Raw genomic sequence first — 13,693 nt, 5'->3', positions numbered from 1 at the left:
ACAGAAATTCTGGATATAAAAAATAACTGAATTGAAAAATTCCCTAGAGGGGTTTAATAGCAGACTTGAACAGGCAGCAGAAAATCAGCCAATGAAATAAAAACAAGTCATTTGAAATTATCAAGTCTGAAAAACAAAAAGAAAAAAGAATGAAGAAAAATGAACAGGGGTGCCTGGATGACTCTGTTGAGTATCCAACTCTTGACTTTGGCTCAGGTCATGATCTGACAGTCATAAGTTTGAGCCCCACGTTGAGCTCTGTGCCAAGTGTGGAACTTGGTTAAAATTCTCACTCTCTCTCTCTTCCTCTGAACCTCCTCTCTAAAATAATAACAACAACAACAACAACAACAACAACAACAACAAGGGGAAAAAAAAGAAAAATGAACAGAGCCTAAGGGACTTATGAGATACCATCAAGAGGACCAATAAAAGTATTATGAGTTCTAGAAGAAGAAGAAAGAGAATGAGGCAAAAGATTATTTGAAGAAATAATGGCTGAAAACATCATAAATTTAAGGAAAGGAGAGACACACAAATCCACATAGAAGGGTCTACAAACCCAATAGGCCCAACAAATTGCAAGGATAAATCCAAAGAAACCCACACTGAGACATTATAATGAAGGACTCAAAAGACAAAGACAAGGAATCATGAAAACAATAAGAGAAAAGCAACTCATCATTTACAAAGGATCCTCAATAAGATTTCCCACCAGAAACCTTGTAAGTCAGAGGCAGTAGCATGATATAGTTAATGTGTTGAAAGAAAAACCTGTCAACTGAGAATTTTATATCCAGCAAAACTGCCCTTCAAAAAATGAAGGAGAAATTAACACTTCCCCAAATAAACAAAAGCTGAGGGAGTTCATTACCACTAGATCTGTCCTACAAAATCTGCTAAAAGGAGTCCTTCAGGTTGAAATGAAGGATACTATAATGACAAAAGGATCAACTCACCAAGAAGATATAACAATTATAAATATATATGCACAAAACATCAGAGCTCCAAAATATATGAAGCAAACATTGACATAATTGAAGGGAGAAATAAATAGCTCTACAATAATACCAGGAAACTTTAATACCCCACCTTCAGTAATGGATAAAACATACAGAATGGATACATACAGAATGCTTCATCTAACAACAGCAGAATACACTTTTTCTGAAGTGTATATGCAACACTCTTCAAGATAAACCATATGTTAGGCCACAAAATGAGTCTTAATAAAATTCAAAAGACTAAAAACATACAAAATATCTTTTTCAATAAGAACATAATGAGGGGTGCCTGGGTGGCTCAGTTGGTTAAGCATCTGACTTCAGCTCAGGTCATGATCTCACAGTTCATGAGTTCAAGCCCTGCGTTGGGCTCTGTGCTGACAGCTCGAAGCCTGGACCCTGCTTCAGATTCTGTGTTTCCTTCTGTCTCTCTGCCCCTCCTGCCCCTTTGTATTCTGCCTCTCTCTCAAAAATAATTAAACACTAAAAAATTTTTTAAAAAGAACATAATGAAACTAGAAATCAACAGCAAAAGAAAAATTGGAAGATACGCATACATGTGGAAATTAAACAACACACTATCAAACAACAAATGAGTCTGACAAAAAAATCACAAGATATGGCAACGAGAAAGAACGAAATCCTGCCATTTGCGGTAATGTGGATGGAACTGGAGGGTATTATGCTAAGTGAAATAAGTCGGTCAAACAAAGACAGATATCACATGTTTTCACTCATATGTGGAACTTGAGAAACTTAACAGAAGACCATGGGGGAAGGGAAGGGGAAAAAAATAGTTACAAACAGAGAGGGAGGGAGGCAAACCATAAGAGACTCTTAAATACAGAAAACTGAGGGTTGATGGTGGGGTGGGGGAGAGGGGAAAATGGGTGATGGGCATTGAGGAGGGCACTTGTTGGGATGAGCACTGGGTGTTGTATGTAAGCGATGAATCATGGGAATCTACCCCCAAAACCCAGAGCACATGGTACACACTGTATGTTAGCCAATTGGACAATAAATTATGTTAAAAAAATAAATCAAAAAATAAAAATAAAAAATAATATTTCACTCTAAAAACATCACAAGAAAAATTAGAAAATATCTTGAAGCAAATAAAAATACAACATAGCAAAACTTAAGGGATGAAGTGAAAGCATAGGTAAGAGGTAAATTTATTGCTATAAAGCTTATGTTAAAAAAGAAGAAAAATCTCAAATCCTAGTTTTATACCCTAAAACTAGAATTAGAGAAAGAGGAACAAATTAAAACCAAAAGTAATAAAAGAAAATTATAAATACTGGAGTAGCAATAAACAAAGTAGAAAACAGAAAACAATAGAGAAAATCAATAAAACCAAGAGTTTGTTCTTCAAAGAGATAAACAAAATTGACAAACCTTTATTCAGACTGACTTAGAAAAAAAGATGGAGAACACACAAATAACCAAAACTAGAAATGAAAGAGGAAGCATTACTACTGATTTCATTAAAATAGAAAGAATTAAACTAGGAACAATTATATGCCCACACAATGAATACACTAGATAAAATGGACAAATTCTTAGAAACACACAACCTACCAAGACTGAACCATGAAAAAATTAAAAATCTGAATAGGTCCATAACTAGTAAGGAAATTGAGTCAGTAACCAAAAACCTCTCAACAGCAACAAAAGAAGCCCAAGACCAGATAGCTTCACTGGTGAATTCTACCAAACATTAAAGAAAAATTAACACCTTAAACAAAAATTAACACCTTAACCTCTTAATAAGTACTAAGAATTCTTAAACTCTTCCAAAACATTTAAGAAGTGTGAATAGTGCCTAATTCATTCTATGAGGTTAGCATTACCCTGACACAAAAGCCAGACAAAGACACTATAAAAAAAACTGCAGGGGCGCCTGGGTGGCGCAGTCGGTTAAGCGTCCAACTTCATCCAGGTCACGATCTCGCGGTCCGTGAGTTCGAGCCCCGCGTCAGGCTCTGGGCTGATGGCTCAGAGCCTGGAGCCTGTTTCCGATTCTGTGTCTCCCTCTCTCTCTGCCCCTCCCCCGTTCATGCTCTGTCTCTCTCTGTCCCCAAAATAAATAAACGTTGAAAAAAAAACAAAACAAAACTGCAGACCAATATCCCAATAAAGATTGATACAAAAAACTTCAAATAAAATACCACCACCCTGAATTCAACAACATATTCAAAGGGTCTCAACAGCATATGGAAAGGGTCATGTACAATGACCAAGTGGGATTTATTCCTGGAATGCAAGAAAGGTTCAATATATAAAAATCAATCAATGTAATACATGGCATTAACAAAATGATGAATAAAAAAATGATAATTTAAATTGATGCAGAAATGCTTTAAGAAATTCAATACCTGTTCAAGACTTAAAAACAAAAACAAAAACCCTCCAACTAAGAATAGAAGGAAACTACCTGGACATAAGAAAGGACATACATGAAAAACCCACAGCTAACATCACACTTATTGGTGAAAGACTAAAAGCCTTTCCTCTAAGAACAGGAAGAGGCAAGGATGCCTACTTTTGTCATTTCTATTCAACATAGTACTGAAAGTTGTAGCCAGAGCAAGCAGTAAAAAATAAATAAATAAATAAATAAATAAATAAAGACATTCAAATTGGAGGGGAAGAATAAAACTATCTCTATTCACAGATGACTTGATTTTATACATAGAAAACCCTAAAGAAGCCACAAAACAGACTGTTAGAACTAATCAATCAATGGATTCAGAAAAGTTGTGGGATGCACAATCAGCATCAAAAATCAGTTTCATTTCTATATACTAACAATGAATCTGAGAAGGAAGTTAAGAAAACAATTCTATTTACAATAGCATTAAAAAGAATAAAATACTTAAGAATAAGTTTAACCAGGGAGGCAAGAGACCTGTACAGTGAAAACTACAAAACACTGCTGAAAGAAATTACACCAGACACAAAGAAATGTAAAGACATCCTGTGTTCATATGGGATGTTAATATCAAGTTCAAGACTTGTTAATATCAAGTTCAAGACTTCATATTAAGATACTAAGATGTCAGTACTACCCAAAACAATCTACAGCTGCATTACCTATCAAATCCCCAAAAGAAAACGATCCATCCTAAAATACATATGAAATCTAAAAGAACTTCAAATAATCCAAATAACCCTAAAAAGAAGGATAAAGTTGGAGGTTTCACACTTCCTGATTTCAAAATTTATTTCAAAGCTACAGTAATCAAAACAGTGTGATACTGGCATAAAGACAGACCAACAGAATAAATTAGCCCAGAAATAAAACACATGTGGTCAAATGATTTTCAACAAGACTGCCAAGCCCATTCAATAGGGAAAGAAAAGTCTTTTCAACAAATAGTGTTGAGAAAACTGGATAACGATATGCCCAAAAATGAAGCTGAGTCCTTATGTTAAATCATACACAAAAATTAACCCAAAATGTATCAAAGATCTAAACATAAGAGCTAACACTCTAGAACTTAGAAGAAAATATAGGAGGAAAGCTTCATGACAATGGATTTGGCAATGATTTCTTGGATATGACACCAAAACACGGGCAACAGAAGAAACAGATAAATTGGATTTCATAAAAATTAAAAACTCTTGTATATCAAAGGACGCTATCAACAGAGTGGAAAGACAACCTGCAGACTAGGAGAAAATATTTGTAAGTCATGTATTTTATAAAAGGTTAACCAGAGTATACAAAGAACTCCTACAACACAACAACAAAATAATCCAATTTAAAATATAGGCAAAGGACTGGAATGGAATAGACATTTGTCCAAAAAAGATATACAAAAGACAATGAGCAAATGAAGTGATGCTCATCACCACTAATCATCAGGAAAATGCAAATAAAAACCATAATGAGACAGTATGTCACACCCATTAGGATGGCTATTATGAGGAACACAGAAAACAAGTGTTGTTGAGGTTGGGAGCAATTGGAACTCTTGTGCATTGCTGGTGGGAATGTAAAATAGTGTGGCTGCTGTGGAAAATGCATAGTGGTTCCCCCGCAAAACACAGAATTACCAACAATTCTACTTCTGGGTATATATTCAAAGGAACTGAAAGCAGGTTCTCTAAAAGATACATGTATACCCATATTCAGAGCAGTGTTACAATACCTAAAAGGTGAGAGCAATCAACATGTCCGTCAATGGATGACGTACATTAATAAAATGCTGCATATACATACAATAGAATATTATTCAGCCTTAGAAGGCAAGGAAATTTTGACACATGCTACAACATGGATTAGCCTAGAAGACATCATGCTTAGTGAAAAAAGGCAGCCACAAAAGGGCAAATATTACATGATTCCATTTATATATATAGTACCTAGCATAGTTATTCAAAGACAGAATTGTGGTTGCTAGGGGTTCGGGGGAAAGGGAATGCATGGAAATTATTGTTTAATGGGTAGTGTTTTAGTTTAGTAAGATAAAAAAGTGCTGGAGATAGATGGTGGTGATAATAGTACAATAAATAACGTAAATGTACTTAATGTCACTCAACTGCACATTTTAAAATGATTAAAAGTGTAAGTTGTATGTAAAGCACATTTTGCCACAATAAAATATTACTCAAGATGCAGTACAGGGAAATGAAGTGAAAAAAAAAAAAAAACCCACAAAGGCCAATTGAAAGCTATGGAAAGGAGAATGGAACGGTCCACTTGCTCTCAGATCCATGCATAACCTTCCATGCCCTGAGTCTGGAGAGCTGATATCTCAAAACTGTATTTTCCACACTTCTTGTCCTATTGGCTTCTTTCTCTGCTAGATTCCATCCATGAGAGTCTCAGGCAAGAGACTGGATCATAGGTGGAAAAGAGATAACAGGATAGTTCTCCTTTGCTTTCTTTGGATTTTATGGTGTCTCCATCAGTGGCTATGTCTCTCCATGGTCCCTGTTTCTGTAGGACAGAACTGCCATAGTTCTAAGATGGCCTCACCTTCTGGGTTCTGGTAAGACTATCTCCTTATTGCAACCCTACAGCCCAAGCAGCGATAAGTTTTTTTGCTATTGCTAAACACAGACTGCCTCACTATCCCCTGGTTGGAATTCAGATACCCTAAAACATTTGTAACTAGTTCTTCATATGTCGGTCTGTTCAGGCTGCTATAACAAAAATACCGTAAATTGGTGGCTTATAAACAACAAACATTTATTTCTCCCAGTTCTAGAGGCTGGGAAGTCCAAGATCATGGTGCTGGTGGATCCTATGTCTGGTAAGGGCCCACTGTCTAGACAACTGTCGATTTGCAGTAACCTCACATGGTGGGACAGATGAGCCAGCTCTCTGGGGTCTCCCTTACAAGGACACTACTCCCATTTGTGAGGCTCTTCCTTCATGACCTAATCACCTCCAAAGTCCCCACCTTCCCAATACCCTCACCATTGTGGTCAGGATCCCCACATAGGAATTCTGGGAGGATACAAACATTCAGACCATAGTATCATCTTAAATTCTCTGTTGAACTATCCAGTATTAACCATTTTCCTGACTGATTCTAACAGACATCCAATCCATTTGAAAAAGAAAGAATAGAAACAATGGATAAAAGGCAACAGGTAATGGCTGAGAGTTTTCCTAAAGAGGTGAAAGGTGTGAACACTCAAATTTAGGAAGCTCCAGTAGAATAGATAAGCAATTCACGGTTAGATACATATCAAAATAAAACCATGGAACACCAAAGACAAAGAGAAACTCTTAAAACCAATCAAATAGAAAAGATGCATTACATGTAGAAGCAAACAATCGGAATGACTGCTGATATTTCAATAGAAAACAGTAGTATGATATATTCAAAATATATATATATATTCAAATGAAAGAAAATAACTATTAATCTAAAAGAAACAAAAGTACCCATAAAAGTATCTTTCAATACCAAAGGCAATAAAAAGATATTTTCCACGAAAAACATTGGGGTTTAACAACAATGACCCCTGAGAAAAAGCATGTTTATAGGATACCTTTCAAGAATGATAATGATCCACAAGAAAAGTCTAAATTGCCAAAAACAACAAAGAAATTGTCACGCATGTGTGTAAATCTAAACCAGCACTGACTGTAAGACACAGTAACAGACAATAATGAATAATTAAAAGTGTAGTAATAGGATTTAAATGTTCCTAAATTCCTTACATGGTTAAAGAGATGGTCAGAAACAATAACTCTAGGCTTTTAGGATAAATATTAAACACTAGAACCTCCAAATACCATATATAAAGAGAATAGCAGATGGCTTTACTCAGAACCAAGCAATATGTTAATACCTTGATTCTTACTTTAAAAAATATTCATCATATATTTCGGCAGAGCATTTTTGGAGGATCCTTCCCTTTGTGCACCCACTTTTGCTAAGCTGTGCTTCCGCTGCTTCAACTCCCATCATATAAAGTTTAAGTTAGATTCAAAAGGAGCTCCTGCCTATGAAGAAGAGGCATACTGGACGGTCAACAGGTCAGCTATGTAGGTCGTTTATCTTCACACAACAGCCAGAATGATTTCAACACAGAAACCAGACCACATTATCTTTCTGCTAAAAATCCTTCAAAATCCACATTCTAACTATGTCCTCTAGACCCTGGATGATCTGGCTGTTTCTGATGCCCCTAAACTCACCCTAAGTTCTTCTTTGCCTCTTCCTGTGTCTTCACCCTCCACTGGCTTCTGACAGGTCTGAGAACACTGTAAACTCTTTTCTGCTGCAGGATCTCCTGTTGTCTTTGCCTAGCTGCTTCCTCAAACCTTCCGCATGGCAGGTTTGACCTTCTCTCATACACAGACCATCAGGATCACATGCAGTTACTCTACCCACAAATGAACTACCCCTGCTTTGAATTTATTCTATAGATTATTCTCCTAGCATGATTCTGAAAGTAATAAAGCCTTCCTGGTTAAAAGAAGCCCACAGAAAAGTGAGTTTGCCATATAAAACGACCTCACACAGACAAGAGGATGAATCACCAAACAGGTTTTAGGTATCTCCTTTCTCACAAAACTTTAAAACACACTCACAGAAATCTCTGGCTAGCTTACTGCAGAACAGAAGAACTGGACACATACCTCTTTCAGCTTTCCAAAAACATAGGAAACAAAGTATGGTTTAAAACAGACCTTGTCTAGTTATATGTATGGTTTGTTTTGAATGAGCCATAATCAATGTTTTGTTCCCTTCATTTGCTTAAAGATGTTTTGTAGAGAGAGAAAACAAGGTCTACTTATGTACTTCCATACATGTATTCTTTCCACTACTCATTTTCTTAGTTGGTAATTATGGGGATAAAAGTACTTGCTTAGAATAAATGCTAGAACCAAAGGAAAGGCTTTCATTTCCTAGAAAATTTCTCCATATTTTAAAAGTGGCATTACTGGGGTGCCTGCGTGGCTCAGTCGGTTGAGCATCAGGCTCTTGATTTCGGCTCAAGTCATGATCCCAGGGTCGTGGGATCGAGCCCCACATCAGCATGGAGCCTACTTAAGATTCTTTCTCTCTCTCTCCCCCTCTGACCCTCTCCCCTACTTGCTCTCTCTCTCTCTCTGAAAAAAAAATGGCATTAGTGAGAACCCGAAACAACTTTAAGTCATCAGAACACTATTCTAAGCTTTAGTACAAATCCATAAGCTTCAATGTCCACAGCTATAAAATGGAATGATAATGCATGTCTGAACTAATTCTCAGAGTTGCTTAAGTGCCAAGTGAGTTTTATGAAGAAATGCTTCATAAATTGTACAGGATTACTCTCCTCCTTAAGGATGAAAGTTGGGTTAGAGTTTGGGCTACACAATTTACCCATTCGAATTAGTAAGGGATATTTTCTGAGTCAGAAATCACAACCTGAAATGTCTGCAGGGACAAAGGAGGTGAAATACATGAGTGAAGCTGGTCTGGACGAAGTGAAAGCAGGGAGTGGAGGCCTTGTGGCAAAGTAGAGAGTGCACATGCCCCATTCAGAGTGGGCAACCACATCTGCTTTGAGCTGCTTACAGGTGCAAACTCCACCTTGCCGGGCCCTATTGTTTTTCAGGAAAAGCTAGGACTCTGGGAATGTATGTAAAATTTACTAATTTTAAAATATTGGTAAATAGTTTCAAAGTATTCAGTCATTTTAAATTGATGAGCTGACCCAAATAAACCTATCCAAAGACCAAATTCAGCTTTTATGTTATCTCCTTATGACTTCCACATGAGTTTTTGTGGTTTTTGTCACAAAGACATGGCCAATAGACATAAGTCTAACCACATGGTGTAATCATCCTCAGACTTCAGGAAAAATGGACAATAACAGTGGCTAGCATTTTTCTGACTGTTTGCTATATGCCAGGTGCTCACTGTAGTTACAGTTTTATATGCAGTATGTCATTTCACACTCACAAAAAGCATTTCAGAAAGGCATTGCTGTAATCCACATTTTCAGAAAAGAGGACTCAGGGTTAGAAAGAGTTTTTAAAGTCATAATGCTGGTAAATGGTAGAGTCAAGAAAAAGACCAAGTCAAAGGCTGTGGTAGAAATTTGGTGTTCAAGGACAGATGACCTCAATTCAGAAGACTAATTTCCCCAATTTGAGGTTCTTGATTCCCTATGTGTCCCCAGTGTGGTAAGGGGTCTTCTGTGAATTATTTTGAAAGTCTAATGGAAACCTTCTATTTGCCCTGTAATGGATGACTGAGTTTGTTTCCCATTACCAAGGAAAGGGAGTTTGCTTTGTTAGATACAATCTTTCAAATTATAGATCTAAGGAAGAGACTAATGAAGGGATCTTTGTCTATAAAAATGAAGAAGAAAGAAGAAAGAAGGAAGAAGAAGAAGGAAGAAAGAAGAAGGGAGAAGGAAGAAGGAAGGAAGGAAGGAAGAAGAGGAAAAGTTGGAACCGAATAGTTTAGAGCATGGACATTGCAGAAGTTATTAAAATGATACATTTTTACATCAAAACTTTATATAATCCCCATTCATATAAAGTAGATTTGTATTTACAAATATTTATTCATTCACCAAACTATTAGTAGCAACTCATGGACCTTCAAATACTTTGGATTTGACAGATAAAAGTTATTTTTCAAATATATGCACAAAAAAAACGTAGGCTGTAAAGATACAGTTGAAAAACGATGTCCAAGCCAATGCTATCCCCTTTTGCCATGTGACCAAACTCTCCGCAAATAGATATGCCAAGCTGGTATTAAAGACCACCAAACTGAATCTTTCACTTTGCGCTTTTTTTCTCCTCACCAATAATAATCAAAAAGGACTAAGGCAAATGAGAGTAATTTTTCACATGCTAGACATCATACCAATAAATTCATAAAAAACAAGTTACCATTGAAATCTTACACATCTCTAAATTTTCCCACTTGAAAACAATGATCTTTTATAATGTAATAAAAATCAATATGGCATGAATAACATGGACCCTGATTTATTTGTCAAAACTTGGAACTCAGGCTCCAGCAAATCCAGAGAACTTGTCGACTTGATCACCTACCTTTAGAAAAGTCTGAAAGTAACGAATAATAAAGCTCAGGTAGGAGACACAAAGTGGCCAGGCTACAGCTGTGATCCTGGGCCTGTGACACACAACAGAGTCATGGTGTTACAGGGATAAGCATCCAGGATCTGGGGAAAGTAATTAGACGTTGAACTTACAAACATTTGGGTGGAATGACAGGACTATAATTTTTCCCTCAGTTTTCGCATTTTTACAACTAACACGGAGCAATAAGGCACCTCCTTTCTTGTATTGGCCTAAACCAAATCTAAAGTCACTGGGTCGATGTGAATTCTAAAAGAAATTTAAGAGGCTTTAACAGCACCTACAATCACCAAGAAAATAGCAGAAAAAAGGAAACCCATGAGGATTCTTTGGATTTTCAAAAATCTCTCTTTTTAAATTTTAGCACTATTACAAAGGCTATTTCAAGGCTTACATCCAATTACCATCCTAGTACTAATAAATAATCACTTAAATTTTTTTTTTTTGTTTTGTTTTAAATTGTCTTAGGGAAATTTTAGCAAGGTGCAGATAGAAACTGGAGAACAGAACAGAGTTGCTGGTGAGCAAGTTGAAATGACATCATTTCTGGAAGGATTCCCCTATTTCTCAACAGCGATCACAAGGCTCTGGTCTGCACTTTCTCTCTCCTTAGAAAACTTTTCCAGATGCGTGTAGAGTTGCAGGGACCCCAGCCCCACAGACCTGCTTCTAGAGAAGTCATCCCCGAGCAACAGCTCCCTGCGGCCGACCCAACGCGGCGCCGCCACAAGCTCTCCCCGGGGCCGCGGGGACGAAGCGCGACCTCCCCTCGGGTTCTCCCCGCACGTTCTCCACACGCCCCCTCCGCGCTCCAGCTCAAATACTCCCGGCCGGCTCGGGGCGGGCGCGGGCGGCGTAACCTCGCACTCTCCGCGCCCCGGGAGCGCCCCACACGCCACTGGTGGCCGGGAAGCGGCGCCGCCCCCAGCACCGCCCCCAGCGCCGCGGGGGCCCCGCCCCCTCCCAGGGCTCCAAGCAGCACCCGCGCTGCCCCGACCGCTACCTGGGCCGGAAGCGGGCGCCTCCTTCCTCCCCTCCCCCGGGCGTGGGAACGTGCTTCGTCTTCACCGTGCGCCCGCCACCTGCGCCGCGGCTCCTCGCAGGGCCGTGTGCGGCCGAAGGGAGCTGCGGGGGGGCTTCCCGGGACTCGGCGCGCGCCTCCCTCGCCTGGTGCCGGGGCGTGGAGGAAGTGGGCAGAGCGCCCACCTTGGGTTGCCCCGGATCCCTGGAACCGCTCAGACAGTCCCAGTGTCCTGGAGCAAACTCACTTCATTTTAAGGCTTGGTGTTCCTCCCCCCCCGCACCCCCCAGCCCCGAGAACTTCCCCCCGCCTACGTGGGGCTCATGCCACCCGCAGGGCCCGGGCTGAAAATAAGCATCAGTTTTAGACCAAGAGGGAAAGTGACTAATGAAGTTGCCCCCGGATACCAATTCATTTTGGCGGTTTGAGGAACTGGGGGCTCAGGCTGCAAGAGATCTAGAACCTCTGCTTCAGGTCCTGCCCTCTTGGTCCTGGAAGTCCTGACTGGGGTCACTGAGTGGGTCCATCCTGACCAGATTCACCTGAACAGCCTCAAGGGACATTTTGCGCATAGTTCTGCCTTCCTCCCCTTCAACAGGTGCACAGTCAAAATGTCCTTTGATTTTGTTAATAATCTAAATGGGCCTGATTTTCATGATGATATCTAAATTAGAAGAATTCTAGAAGAGAACAGAAGTCATCTAGTCCTAATCAATGCATGTGTCTTAAAAAACATGATCACTTGAATAGATGCCAAAAAGGCAATCAGCATATTCAAGATCCTTCTTCAGAAGATATCTTTGAAATCTAGAAATTGAACGGTGGGGTTCCATCTGATACACGAGGATATCGGAATATTGAGAATATTATATCAATACCAACTAGTCAGCAGACTCAAAATTTCAAGTTACTTCTTTAAAAAACAGCATACCAAATATATTATTTAACATAACAGTAAGCAACCCACTGGCCACACACAAAATAAAACAGGCGAACAATAACCAATTAAACTACAATGGGAAAATGGATCCCATGCACAATAGCAACAAAGAACATAAAATAACCAGGAATGATAAAAAATGTAGGAAATCTGAAAAAGAAAATTGCAGGACTACTGAGAAATTATTTATAAAACATTTTATTAACTGGGGAGACATAGGATATCCTTAAGTGAGAAGAAAAGATTTTAAATGCATAATTACTGCCTCCCTAAATAAGAGACAACAATATCTTGAATTCATCTGAGAATCTACATAAACTAGAAAAGCTAAGACTAGTGGTTCTCAGACTGTGGTCTTGGGGAAGATGAGGTTCAAGGGGTTCAAAAAATCAAAATTGCTTTCATGATGATATTAAGACTATTTTTCACTCCTTTTTTGGTATCCACTCTTTCACTAGTATACACTGAAATATAGTATATCCCAGTGGCTACGTCCAACGTATTATCACAAGAGATTTAATGCAAAAGCAGATATCTTCTATCATGCCAGACATTAAACAAGTTTGCCAGAATGTAAAAGAATGCCATTTCTACCACTAAATTCCTTTTGTTTTGGAAACTATAGTTATTTTTCATTTAAAAACGTTGTGTTAACAAATAATTTACTAGTGTTTTTAAATTTTTAAATAAATACATTTAAAAATTTTCAGCTTAATTTCTTTCTTTCTTTTTTTTTTTTTTTTAAATAGGATTCACTCCCAGCATGGTGCCCAACTCTGGACATGAACTAACACCCCCTCCCCCCCCCCCCCGGAGATCAAGACCTGAACTGAGATCAAGAGTCGAATGCTTAGCCAACTGAGCCACCCAGGTGCCCCTCAGATTAATGTCTAATGTGGTAATTATCCGTAGATATAATACATTACAAAAACTCTATGGTGTCTTCAAATGATTTTTAAGAATGTAAAAGAGGGTCCAGGACCAAGAAGTTTGAGAACCTTTTGATAATAATGAAAAAAATTAGTAAACTATAATAATTAAGAGTATGGCACTAACACAGGAATAAAACAAAATGTACAATCCAGTCAGCCTAAGACCATTAAGGACAAAACCTGTGGTCTCCTTGTCAAGTTTACTGGATCCTTGAAACAATG

General features: G+C 38.4%; 1 protein-coding gene across 6 annotated transcripts in view; it reads right to left on the bottom strand.

Annotated features, from left to right (window-relative positions):
- Nucleotides 1–11,450, bottom strand: part of MYO3A (myosin IIIA) — a 246,003-nt gene extending 234,553 nt beyond the window's left edge. For 2 of the 6 annotated variants that reach the window (XM_045465681.1, XM_045465682.1), the window contains exon 1: nt 11,242–11,447. The gene's annotated coding sequence lies outside the window, so the exon portion shown is untranslated. Of the gene's footprint in view, nt 1–11,241 lie in introns of all 6 variants that reach the window. The other 4 variants (XM_045465686.1, XM_045465685.1, XM_045465684.1 and 1 more) reach the window with 4 other exon arrangements.
- Between the last annotated feature and the right edge of the window lie 2,243 nt (nt 11,451–13,693).

This window comes from Leopardus geoffroyi, chromosome B4, assembly GCF_018350155.1.
Source record: "Leopardus geoffroyi isolate Oge1 chromosome B4, O.geoffroyi_Oge1_pat1.0, whole genome shotgun sequence".
Lineage (NCBI taxonomy): Eukaryota > Metazoa > Chordata > Mammalia > Carnivora > Felidae > Leopardus > Leopardus geoffroyi.
Note: the sequence above shows the minus strand (reverse complement) of the source record. Positions and strands in the feature narration are given on the sequence as shown.